This window comes from Peromyscus californicus, unplaced genomic scaffold (genome assembly GCF_007827085.1).
Source record: "Peromyscus californicus insignis strain IS unplaced genomic scaffold, ASM782708v3 Scaffold_1__1_contigs__length_55948999, whole genome shotgun sequence".
NCBI classification, from domain to species: domain Eukaryota; kingdom Metazoa; phylum Chordata; class Mammalia; order Rodentia; family Cricetidae; genus Peromyscus; species Peromyscus californicus.
Window position 1 is genome coordinate 4,290,454 of NW_026294492.1, and position 12,385 is coordinate 4,302,838.

Here is a 12,385-nt window from a genome sequence, read left to right on the forward strand (position 1 = left end):
GCTTGCTTCCCCAGGTGGCTCTGGCATGGTAAGGACAAATGGGAAGGAAATCACCATCCCTCTGTTCCCTAGATCAGCAGAGACCTTTGCCAAATGGGTTATTTTCAGAGCCTGAAAATAAACGTATTAGTTCTGAAGTACAGAGAGACAGACCCGGGACGCATATGTTTTATTGTATCAACAAAATAGAGCGTGCATGGGACTGAAGCCCAGTACAGTGAGACAGATTACCCTGAAATGAAGTGCTGCTCAATGTTCAGGCCAGAGCTGGGGCGGCAGGGGGTGGGGAGAGGGTCTGGCACATCCCTGCTCTGAACACTGTTTGGATCTGTCTTCCCAGGCATTGGGGAACAGCTCAGATATTTGGGTAACAGAGCAGCCGATGGGCTCCTGGGACAGAAGCAGGTGTCAGGCACACTTAAACATTTCCATCATAGGACCTTGTAAACCACACTTCAGTGTGCTGAACTTTTCCCTGAACTCTAGGTTGAGCCTAGTGATGTATGACTATCTTCCTAATACATGGGAGCCTGAGACAGGAGGATAACAGTGAGTCCAGACTAGCTCCAGAGTGAACTCTAGGCCAGCTTGGGCTGCATTGCATGGCCCTGTCTCAGAAACCAAAAAGAAAGGGCAGGTTGGAGGAAAAGGAAGAGAATCCATGAAGATCACAGGTGAGGGGCTAAGGGTGGGGCTCAGACGGTCCAGCGCTTGCCTGTGCATTCCCTCTGTGGCTCAATCCCTAGCTTTGCACACAGCTGTAATCTCAGCACTTAGGAGGTGGAGGAGGAGGATGAAGAATCCAAGCTCCTCCTCTGCTCCATAGTGGGTTCTAGGCAGCCTGAACTCATGAGACACTGTATTAAAAAAAACAAACAAAAAAAACCTCTTGCTTGAAGGTATGTGTTGGTGATTTTCAAAGCCATGCACAGGTATAATCCAACTCCTGATGAGCAAATAAGAAAAGTCACTTAAGGGTCACACAGTCCTAGCGGGTGTTGATTTGATTAGATTTGAATCTCTCCATGTGTTGTTTGCTTTCTACCCGGTTCTGTTTATGCAGAAATGGGGTATAGTTACAGTGTAACTGTGGGCAGCCACAGTAAAGACCTTGGGAGATAAGATAAAGGTTTTCTTGGTAAAGGTGAAATCATTAGTACTTAGAGTTTGTTTTTGTTTTTGTTTTTTTTAAAGGAATTAGCTTAAAGGAACTTATCTTTTTTTTTTTTTTTAGATGAACTAGCTGTGCTCTGAGAAGGTGAAATGTATCATGTTGACTCAGTCAGAGAAATAAATCTCTTGGCTTGAGCTTGGGGAAGGGCTCTATTAAGGGAGGATGTATTATTTTTCTTTGCCATCTAGCCAGCCCCAGAAAACCATGCTAAATGTGGAGAGAAATAAATGATTTATTCACAAGTGCTTAATGTTTTCATTTTCGTTTTTAAATGTAATAGCCCCAAATGGAAAACATCTAAATATGGCTAAATAAACATCATTCACTAATTAGATAAGATTTTTTTTTGGAGATTGTGGCCCTGGGAAAAGGGTTAGCTTATGCAGCAAAAATGATTGTGAGACAGGATTTTGTGTAAAATACGGTTTGGTTTATCAACATGGAAAATCATGCTAAGGGAAAGACTCATAACTCACAAGGAACAGGGTTTTTTGTTTTTTTCTGGTTCCTGACTTTTTTTTTTCTACTGTGGTTTTGTATTTGGCTCCCTGTATCCTCGCTTGGGTTCAGCCAACCATGGACTGAAAATGAAAACACTCAGGGTAGGTAGGACCTTTTCCTGCCTTGATTTTGCTCTTGATATGATTGCAGAGGTTCACACTGTGTGAGGCAGCATGTAAAGGGTAAAGCAGAGAGGGTGTGAGCTATGTGGGGGTGTGGGTGTAGGTTCTGTCATCAGTGATGGGGGACACAAACACAGCCCTTGCTCTTTCTCTCTGCAGGACCCTGGGGAAGTTTTCTTCCCTTAGGGAACCCCCCCATGTAGGCAAAACCAGGATTCCTGGCTTCATAGATCAAGGAAAAGCGTTCCATGGTGCACCAGGATGAAGCAGGACTGGGAATTTACCAACTGACATCTTAAAGGTAGCTCTCAAGCAGAGGTTTTTAGAAAGACAGTTGATTTGAATGCACACCAGGAGGAGGAAGGTAGGCTTCTCTATAGGTTTCTTGACAGTGGGTGTATATAGGATTCTGTTGGCTCTGGTGCTGGTCATGTTTTTTTTCTCACCTTGACACAAGTTAGAGTCCTCTGGGAAGAGGGAACATCAGTGGAGGAATTGCCTCCATCAGTTTGGTGTGTCAGCAAGTCTGGGGCATTTTCTTGATGAATGAGTGATGTGGGAGGACCCGGTCTACTGTGGATAGCCTCCTCCTGTGCAGGTGATCTGGGCTTGTATCAGAAATCAGGCTGAGCAAACCATGGGGAGCAAGCCAGTAAGCAGCACCCCTCCATGGGCTCTGCTTCAGTGCCTGCCCCGAGTTCCTGCCCTCACTGATGGACTGTGAACTGGAAGTACGCGAGCCAAATAAACCCGTTCCTCCTCACGTTGATCACGGTGTGTGTCACAGAAGAGAGAAGCGCACCAGGGTCACTCTCCAGTTACATCTCTAACGGTTGCTAAGGCCCCTTCTCCCCCTTGGCCCAGAAGGGCCACTTGACAGGAAGAGGAGATGTTCAAGGATATTCATTTGGAAATGGGGTTGTAAGGTAGATGAATGGACATCGTTTGGATTCATGACGAAGAGTAGGAACTCAAGGTCGACACTGCCTGGGTCCTGTGTAAGCACACTTTGCTGACTGTCCCTGAAGGGTGTCCTAGGAAAGTGTAAGTTCTCTCTGTGGGTAATTTGGGCTTCCTGGGCATTTCTGATGTTTTGCTGATGCCGTCAGCTGGAGGTCAGCCAGGCCAGCTGGAGGTCTTTCTCACCCTCTTCCCCCATCATCTTCCTGCTTTACTCTCCTGCCTCGGCGGAGACTGACAGTTTACATAAGGACTGGGGCATCTGTAGGTTTTGGTGTCTGGGAGGCAGAAGCTGGAGCCGTCACTGGCTTGATCCCGAGTGATGGCTGTGTTTCATTTCAGAGCGAAATGTATTATTTTAGTGTAAAGTGTTAAACAAATTGTAAATTATACTTTACTTTGTATGTATATGTGTATGTATGGGTGTGTATATGTGCATGCGTGCATGCATCCGTGTGTGTGTGTGTGTGTGTGTGTGTGTGTGTGTGTGTGTGTGTGTGTGTACAGTCATGCCAGAGCACGCCTGTGGAGGTCAGAGGATTTGCAGGAAGTTCTCGCCTTCTGCCATGTGATTTCTGGGGATTCAACTCAGGTCATCGGTCTTGGCGCAGATGCCTTTGCCCACTGAGCCAGCCTGCCAGCCCTCTACCAAAAAAACTTTTAAATGTAAATGAAGGCTCACCCCAACACACATATGGTATTACTTCACACACGACACGCATTTCAGCAGATGAGCCAGAGGTCTAGGGTAGGCGTTTTGCTGTGGTGGCTTAGAGAAAAATGAGTAATAAACCAGGAAGGAAGGAGCCCCGCTGTTATTAAACCGAACAGCAATGCGAACATCAGCACTGTTTCGGAAGGGCTGTCCGTTGGCTCCCGTGTGGGTCAGGCCCCTGCAGATCTGCCTGTGTTGGTGAACCTCAGAAGGGAGGCGGCAGCCTGCAGAGTCAGCATGCATGGCACCTCCCAGTGTGGCAGCTGTGGTCAGGGATTGTGCAAGATGAGACAAGATGAGGTCAGAGAAGAAGGGTCTTGCCCAAGCCCTCGGCCCCAGCGGGACTTATGCGGAGGCCTTTGACTTCCCCAAATGTCTCCAGTTTGCTCATCTATATGGTGAGAATGGTACCAGGTTTACTCTGTTCATGGGGCTCCTTTGAGGACTGCAGACATCATGCCTCTGAAAATGTAAAGGGAGACATTAAAGGACAGTCCAAAAGGGGAATCCAAGGTGCCTCTTGGTGGGAAAGCATGAGACCATACCATGTAAACAGTGGGGAGAGCGTGGGCCTGGAGGTTGTGTAGAGTGCTTGACGAGAGGTCTATGGGCCCTGGGCCCCAAGCCCTGCACTGCATAAAATGAACAAACAAATAGTAGAAGTTAGAAACCACTAATTGTTGTCTTTAGTTTTCAGCTAAAGGTAGAAATATCTAAATGAATAACACCCCGTTCTCTCCTTTTTTTTTTCTGTTTTGAACATTGTTTTGTGCTAAGAATGTAGTAACATCTGTAACCCATGAATGATGTGTGTGTGTGTGTGTGTGTGTGTGTGTGTGTGTGTGTGTGTGTGTTAAGATTGCAGTAACGTCTGTAGCCCACACAAATGATATGTGTGTGTGCATGCGCACATGTCTGATTTTTTTTCTCTCTTTTTCTCTTCTTTTTTGTCCATACACTGATTGTTTCTCACAGTGTCTAGGGTAGCCTAAACATCTCCAGGCTGGCGCTTTCCTGGGTGTCCTTTGGGTTTCAAAGCAGGAGCACGAAACTTGGTATGATTTCTGTGGTTCTTTTATTTGTTTGTTTTTATATTTATGTGTCGCTTATGGCCTAGGATGTTTCATGGGAGCCGTAGAGTTCAGATGGGAGGTTATAGATCAACCAGATCAAGTTGATTGTTGGTGTTGTTCAGATCATCTTCCTCTGTTCTGGGTTTTTTTTTGTTTTGTTTTGTTGTTTTTGTTTTGTTTTTGTTTTTGTTTTGCGTGCTGAACTTGTCCATTTCCCATGGATGGTGTTAAATCTCTATTTAATGGCGGCTTCTCCTCTGCTGTTTTATCAGCTTTGCCTTATGTGTTTTGGCACTCTGTTGTTGAGTGCGTACATGTTTTTATGTCTTCTGGTAGACTTTGCCTCTTTATGTTCTGCAGCCTGATAGGTCTTGTTTTAAACTCTTGGTCCTTCTGTTTTCTTTTGATCAGCTTTAGCACGGTGCGTGTTTCTCCAGCCCTTTACATTGAATCTGCTTCTGCAGCTTTTCAGTGAGTTTCTTATAAATTATGCAATGCGCGATTGTCTTCTTTTTTTTACTCTTGTACTCATATTTTAGTATCTTCAATAATCTGAGAATTTCATAAATGTATACAGTGTATTTTGATTATATTCATTTCTCCCATTCCTCCCCTTAATTCCTCCTGGGTTTATCCGTGCCCTTTATCCTCTCCTCACTTGGTGCCCTCTATTTTTTTTTTAATTTAATAACCCACCGAGTCTACTTTGTGCTGCCCATTTACTCCTGTGTGTGAGGCCATCCATGGGAGCAGAGTGGACCTACCAGGGGTGACACCTTTAAAGCAAACAAACTCCCCATTCCTCAGAAGCCATCATTATCTCCTCAGCTAGGGTAGGGGCTGATGAACCCTTCACCCATGCTGGAGTGTTGATTGGCTTGGTAGTATGCAGGCAACCACAGCAGCCCTTTGCCCGAGTCTGGCGGTCCTGTGGTGTCTGCATCTTTTAACTGTTTTTTTTTTTTTTAAAGACCACTCGTGTTTAAAGTGATTTTTGATATGGTTGCCTGGCAGCTATAATACCTCGTGGATGGCTATTTTCAATGTATTGTCTTTTTCCTTTTTCGTTTTTCTGACTCTCCTGCTTGAATATATATGGGATTGCCAGGCTACCACTATTAATAGCCCATCATTATACTTAAAAAAAAAATTCAGTGATTGCCCTAAAGTTTGAAGTCTGTATTTATAAACATAACGCGGTCTCTGAAAGCATTATGTCACCAGATTGTGTAGAAAATGGCCCTAGTAACAGAGTATCCATCTTTCCTAGCTCCTGCCCCTGTGATGGGCTGTAGCCGTGGCTCTGATTTCACTTCTCTATGCAGGGCTTATTTTCTGATTGTTGTAAGAAGTCTCTGTTTCGCGACTTGCCTGGCTTCTGCCTGTGGCGATGGGAGTTGTGACCCTTTAGGTTTCCACACAAGGAAGCCGGTGTCTTTGGTTTCTGCCCCGATTGTGTCAAGGTAGTGTCCCGCCACAGTGTCCTGCAGTCCCTGGCTGTGATGATGGAGAGGGCTCTTGTCACACAAGGCTCAGAGAACTGTTGTGAGAGGCTGGGCTGTTTGGGGATTTTGAGAATTGACCTAACCTGTAAGCACCTTTAGAGAGGCCCTTGTTCTTCTGGCTTTGAGCCTAATGTTATCACTTCAGAATAGCTCTGGGTCCTTTTACATTGGTGAGATGTTTAAAAGGCTCTGTTGACCCAGCGCGTTTTGCTCTGATAAGTGGGTAGTTACCATCTGCATGCTCTTTGCATGCAGAGTTTCATCTTCTGTCATCTGTGGGATTAGATATAGCTGATTTAGACACACAGATAGGCTTGGAGAAATGTAACGCATGGCTTTGATGGAACTTTCCCTAGAAAGAGGTCATTTCAATTTTTTAGCTTTCAAACAGGAACTACAAAAGGAGCCAGACTTCAAAGGTTAGATTCTATTTGTATGAACTTTACAGAAAGACGCAAGACCATGGGTGCATACCAGAAGATGACTGACTTACTGTGTGAGAGATCTAAGGGGTTTTATTTTAGATTAAAATTTTCTTTATCTATTCATTTACTGGATATGCACGTATTCATGTTGGCTGTACCCTCTCACTGGCCCTGAGGTCTTATTTTGAGGTCATGTAGATGATGGTGTAGCTATATGATCCTGTGAGATAACCAGCCACACTGACTTGTAAACTCTAAAAGCACAATCTTACGTTATGTGAATAACACGAATGTAATACATTGAAAATGCACATGCCGGACAGTACAGAATCACATGATCGATACAAGGCACTTCTCCCTCCTGTCCAGGCCTTTGGTGTTTGGATACAGAACCATCCACGCCTGCATGGCAGTCTTCTCCTTGTTAGGGCCCCCATCTCTTCCAGCACACATATGTTTTAGATAGAAAAATAATTTATCTTGCTCTTTGGAGAAATTTTCCCCCTGCTCAGCAAACACAAACCCACCTCGTTCTTCTTAAAGACACGTCGCCCAGGGAACTGCTTCCTGAGTCCTCTAAAGTCACAGAGTGTTTTATTGTCGCACATCTCTAAATAAATTAGCTTTTTTTTTCTAGTGTAGCGTCCCGACGGCAACAAGATTCTTATTTTGTGCCTGCTTCGGCATCCAGTCGGGTAAATCAATTGGTTCTTTGTGAGCGTCTTGAAGCTTGAGAATCAGGTTTTTTTTTTTGTTGTTGTTGTTGTTGTTTTTGCTTTATGAGTGATTTCTTTGAGTTAGGAGTGATGGTCAGATAACCAGAGGCCTTTCTTTTCAGGAAGAGAATTAAAAACAAATAACAACAACAACAAAAACCCCAAAACAACTAACCCTCAATTAATTGGTATCCACTGAGCCAATGAGAGTGCTTCAGGGCTGCCTTGAGAAATGCTTCAGTTGCTTAATGTACCCCAGAGAAGGGCAAGTGTTAAATAGGTCCCTTCAAGACAACTCGAAAGGGATTGCTGTGGCGCACTGGGTAGCTTCCCAGTGGACAAGACTCTCAGTATAGTATGCATACAAACAGAGAGGTGCTTTATTGAAGCCAGACAAGACCCCCATTCATATTGAAGGCTAGAAGCTCACACATGTGGAAACCTCGGCCTGCAGCCGCTGTGAGAACCTCCCTGCCGAGAGTTGTGAAATCCTGACTTTCAGGATGAACAGCCACTAGAAGATAGTCCTGGGCTTGGGAATGGAAAGACCTGGGGAGAAGCAGCCGGGTCCTTTGGGTCCTTTCTGTTGTGTGTCTGTGCAAGGAGTCACAGGTCTTTCCTCTTGTAGTGGTAGCCACAAGCAGGTGAGCAGAGGCTGAATGTCAATATACTGAGTGTGAGAGTGTGTGTGTGTGTGTGTGTGTGTGTGTGTGTGTGTGTGTGTGTGTGTGTAGATGGGGGTAGACAGCGAAAAGAAGAGAAAGAAAGCCCTGTTCCTCTGTGGGGCTGGGAATGCAAGGGAATGAGGCCCTTCCTGTAGGGCTTTAACTCAGTTTGTGGTATGTTATACATGGTGTATGTGATCCTTTGTCAGACAAAGGAAAAAATAAGAAGTGGGTAAAGTTTACTGTGCTGAAGATTGTTAATCTCTGAAAATCTAAGGTTGTACAGGCAGAGACTAAAAGTTCCAAAGAGGAGCAAACTGTGGAGTCAGTTCCCTTTTGGATTAAATTGACCACTGACGCCCTTTCTCTTTTTATCTGGCGTCCTCTAGAAGAACGGTATGTCTTCAGTCCTGCTCACAGATGTAATATTATGCACGTGTTTTGCATGTTCCCTTTTTATTTCCAGGTGTGTCTTGGACATCTTTCCAGACCAGCACATGAAGGGCCAGCTCTTTCTTACTCATGGGGATGGCATCCTGTCACTGAATCAGCCTGTTATCCTCACTTACGTCTCCCAGTGTTTGCTCCTGCAACGACTCCCAGGGCTGAGACATCACACTTCATCACTCCTCCTGTGTGAGGGTTCCCTGGTGTGGTCCTGTCTCCCGACTTCCTAAAGGACGCTGGGCGTCGCTTTGGCCGCATTGATTGCTACTGACACCCTATGCTGTGTGTCCCTGTGAGTTGTCATTAGAGGGGTGAGGCACATCCGCACACGTCTATTGTCCTTTCCTCCGGTGCCCATGCTCGGATGACTCTTGGCAGTCTCCTGACACCTAGAGTTCTTCTGGCTGGCCCAGAGCAGCCCAGGGACCCATTGCTTGCCACCTGCCTAGAGCCTCACAGGTGTACACACGGCGTGAGAAGTGCTCTGCCACTCACAGCCAGGTGCTCCACGGCTCACACTGAAAACCTGGGAGCATCTCTGGCCTTTTCTCTTCCTCCCCCGCTCTTCTTCCCTCCCCTCCTCTCCCCCTCACTCTACTCTTTCTCCTCCTTTTCCTCACTTCCCTCCCTCCTCCCGCTGCATCCTGACCTCCCCTCCCCTTTCTCTACCGTCAGTTGCTCCGGAAACTCACTTCAGAGCACATCTGGCTTTGACTCCTCTGGCCACAGCTGCTAGGGCTCCCCTGAGTCCTGCACACAAGCCTTGCTGAGCTGGTTCCTTCTCAGCTGCCTTTACACCCTGCTTCCTCATTTCAGTCAATCTGTTAGCGCTCTTCAGGGACTGTGAGAGACCGGTCTAAGAAACAGCACCCTTCCCGTGCAAGGCTTTACCTTACTCTGTCACTTACAACTCACAAGCATGCACGTGGGTGTGCTTGTGTATGTGTGTGGATAGGTATGCCTGGGCACGGACACTGAGAAGGTTTAGCAGGCCTGTCCCACCATTCCACGGGCCAACAGATTGTCATCTACAGAGTTTACATTTGTGCAATCAAATTACAAAATAAAATTGGAAAAAAAAAAGTCTCATAATGTTTGTAGTGAATAAGTATGGTTTTGTATTAAGCTGGCATGGCTATCCTGGGGCACATGCAGCTCCAGAGCTATGGTTGGATGTGCTGGGAAAGGTGCCAAGTGATGATTCCAACTTTGTATTCTTCTCACAAGCCTGGTTATTTTAGTGACTGCCTTTATTTAATAAGGCATGATCACACATAACCCTTTTATATAGAGATGTGCATATACCTGGTGAAAGGAATCAGTGAGATCATTTCTTCATGTTTTCTGCATAAGCTTGGCCTTTGGGGGCTTTTATATTTGTGGTGGCATCCATGTTCGAAGACATGAATTAATTAGACGCTATTGGGATTGCCTGCTAGGAAATGAAAAGTTTCACTCCATAATTTATTATATTTGCTCACTGGGACTAAAAGAAGTGAATTTTGTTAATTTCTAGAAGGGTTATGGGAAGACTTGGGGGTCCATGTTGTGTAGAATTCTTTTTTTTAAAGGTTTATTTATTTATGTGTTTATGTATATGAGTGCTCTACATGCATATATTCTTGTATGACAGAAGAGGGCATCTGATCCTATTATAGATGGTTGTGTGAGCCACCATGCGGTTGCTGGGAATTGAACTCAGGACCTCTAGAAGAGCGGCCAGTACTCTTAACCGCTGAGCCATCTCTCCAGCCCCCTTGTAAGTAAGATTCTTAAGATCAAAGACTCCTTGCCCATCACTACTCCAGTCATACCTGCCTGTCTCTCCGCCGGAGTCCAAGTACCGTTGTGAGACAGAGGGTACAACCAACGTGTCCACTGCTGGTATCCGCAGAAGGGTTATGGAAACTGGCAGGGCTCATTGGATGCACATGGAGAGGGCTGAGCACCCACAGGTCTCATCACTGGCTCATGTTGCTGGGTGAGAGGTTCTGGATACTCTGGAGTCACAGTCCTTGCCTGGGGACTGTATGGTAGAGCATGCATGACAGATAGCCAAGGAAGAGACACCGGCACTTTAAAAAAAGATCACACTTTATTGCTCTTTATGTATTCTCTTCCCTAAATCAGTAAGCCAATGAGAGATAGCTTAAGACACCTTTACCATTTACCACCATTAATAGTGTCTTCGGACAACTGAGCTCTAAAAATGCAAATGAGGGGCTGGGGAGGTGGTTCAATAGTTAGTAACTATTACTGCTCTTGCAGGGGACCAGAGTTTTGTTCTTAGCACCAACACTGGGCAGCTCAACAACTGCCTGTCACTCTAGCCCTGGGGAATCTGATTCCTCATTCTACTCTCTGTAGTTACCTGCAGGCACAGGCACAGGCACATGTACACACACACATACCTGTCCATAAATAACAAAATACATTTAAAATGCAAATGACTCACACCTATAGAAGGCATCTGCACATAATACATGCATTCTATGCGCCTCATTAGCATATGTTAATTATACATAGTAACAGGGCTCCTTGTGGCATTTTCACACGTGTGTGTATATAATGTATTTTGATCATATTCACCCCATTTCCCTCTCTTGTTTCATCCCATTCCCACTGGTCTCCTTCTCCCCGATCGATATCCCTTGTACTTCCATGTCTTATTTGTGCCCATTTTCCAGGGTAGATGCAAACAGGCTTTGTGGCCATGAGCTTTGGGAATGAGGGAGCCAGTGGGCTTTGTAGCCTGAGAGGTTTGAAGATCAGGGACACAGGGCTCCTAGCGCTGCGCCTGGGTAGTTTTGCAGCTGGATGGCCTTAGCAAAGCTCTTCTTGATGCAGCTCAGAAAGGCTCCAGTCACCAGTGTGCTGTCTGAGCAGAATGCCTCTTTCCTGCTGGCGGTCGCAATGCTATTTCTAGGCTCTTCCTATGTGGGAACACCAGCAGCAAGGTACATCTCTAGAAGGAATGTGTTGTCTTTTGTCTGAAGAGTCAGAAGTTATTGCCAAGTGAAGGCAGAGAATAGACCAGTAGCCTAGCAGTGGCATTTTCTGGAATTGGCATACTGAAGCCATTCAAGGCCAGTTGCCTGCAGGTGAGAGGCTTAGGAGTAGGGGGTTAGGGCTCTGCTGGAGAAATAGAGTGTTCAAGGCCTTGGGCGTGAGCAATCTGCTCATGAGTGTTAAAAGAGACATTAGCATTTGCATGCTGTATGGGAAAAGCCTGATGTTCTAGTGTAAGGGAAGAGAGAGGGATACACCAAAGAGACATAGGTCTGTCTACTAGGATGCCCCCCCCCCCCCCCCCCCCCCCCCCCCCCGTACATGGCTGCTCTCAAAGCCCTCACTGAATGGACCAGGAAACCTTTTCATACTGGAGCAGGAAATGGCCACTGATGGTTTGTGCTCCATGACCGTAAACCCATCAAAACAAACACAGTTCCTTCAGGAGTGTTGTAGTCCTGGTGAGCAAAGCCATACTTGAAGAAAAGCAAAAGTTTTAGACATTCTGGTGCACTCTTACCCTATACTCCTGGCTTCTTCCAAGGGCTTGTGCTTACCCTACTCTCCCTCTTTTCTTCCCCTCTTCCTTCCCTCCCCTTTTAAGCTAATAGTTTTCCATTCCTGCTGTCCATAGCATAAAACTCATTGTCTTAGAGTCCCCATGCAGGGGTTTTGAGTATGTTTGCAGATGGTCTTGTGACTGTCACCATGACCTGATTCCAGAATGCTTTCGGTAGTCTCCAGTAACCCAGGACCATGCAGTGCGTCTCAGAAAACCAGGCGTTGTCTTTCTCTTTCCATTGATTTTCATGTTGGGACATCTGACCCATGAGTGGTTGCATATAATGAAGGGCTCCTGTGCCCAGTGTCCTTTGCTTAGCATAGTGTGTTCAAGATTGACCTTCAGGTTGGGGGAAATGGCTCAGTGAGTAAAGTGCTTGCCGAGGACCCAAGTACAACCCCTCAGGACACATGTGAAAACCCAGGCATGGCTCTTGCAACCCTAGCACCGGGGGATAGAGACAGAAGAACCACCAGGCTTGTTACCCACCAGCCTTGGTCAAGTGGTGAAC

At 45.9% G+C, this 12,385-nt stretch overlaps 1 protein-coding gene across 5 annotated transcripts in view; it reads left to right on the top strand.

Moving 5' to 3' along the window:
• The window catches only part of Rnf144a (ring finger protein 144A), a 124,096-nt gene that overhangs the window by 12,598 nt on the left and 99,113 nt on the right, over positions 1-12,385 (top strand). Inside the window, exons 1-2 of one of the 5 annotated variants that reach the window (XM_052745777.1) lie at positions 7,676-7,835; positions 8,323-8,595. The exons of 3 other annotated variants lie outside the window; for them this stretch is intronic. The gene's annotated coding sequence lies outside the window, so the exon portion shown is untranslated. Of the gene's footprint in view, positions 1-7,675; positions 7,836-8,322; positions 8,596-12,385 lie in introns of those variants that run through there. One more of the 5 variants, XM_052745778.1, reaches the window with a different exon arrangement.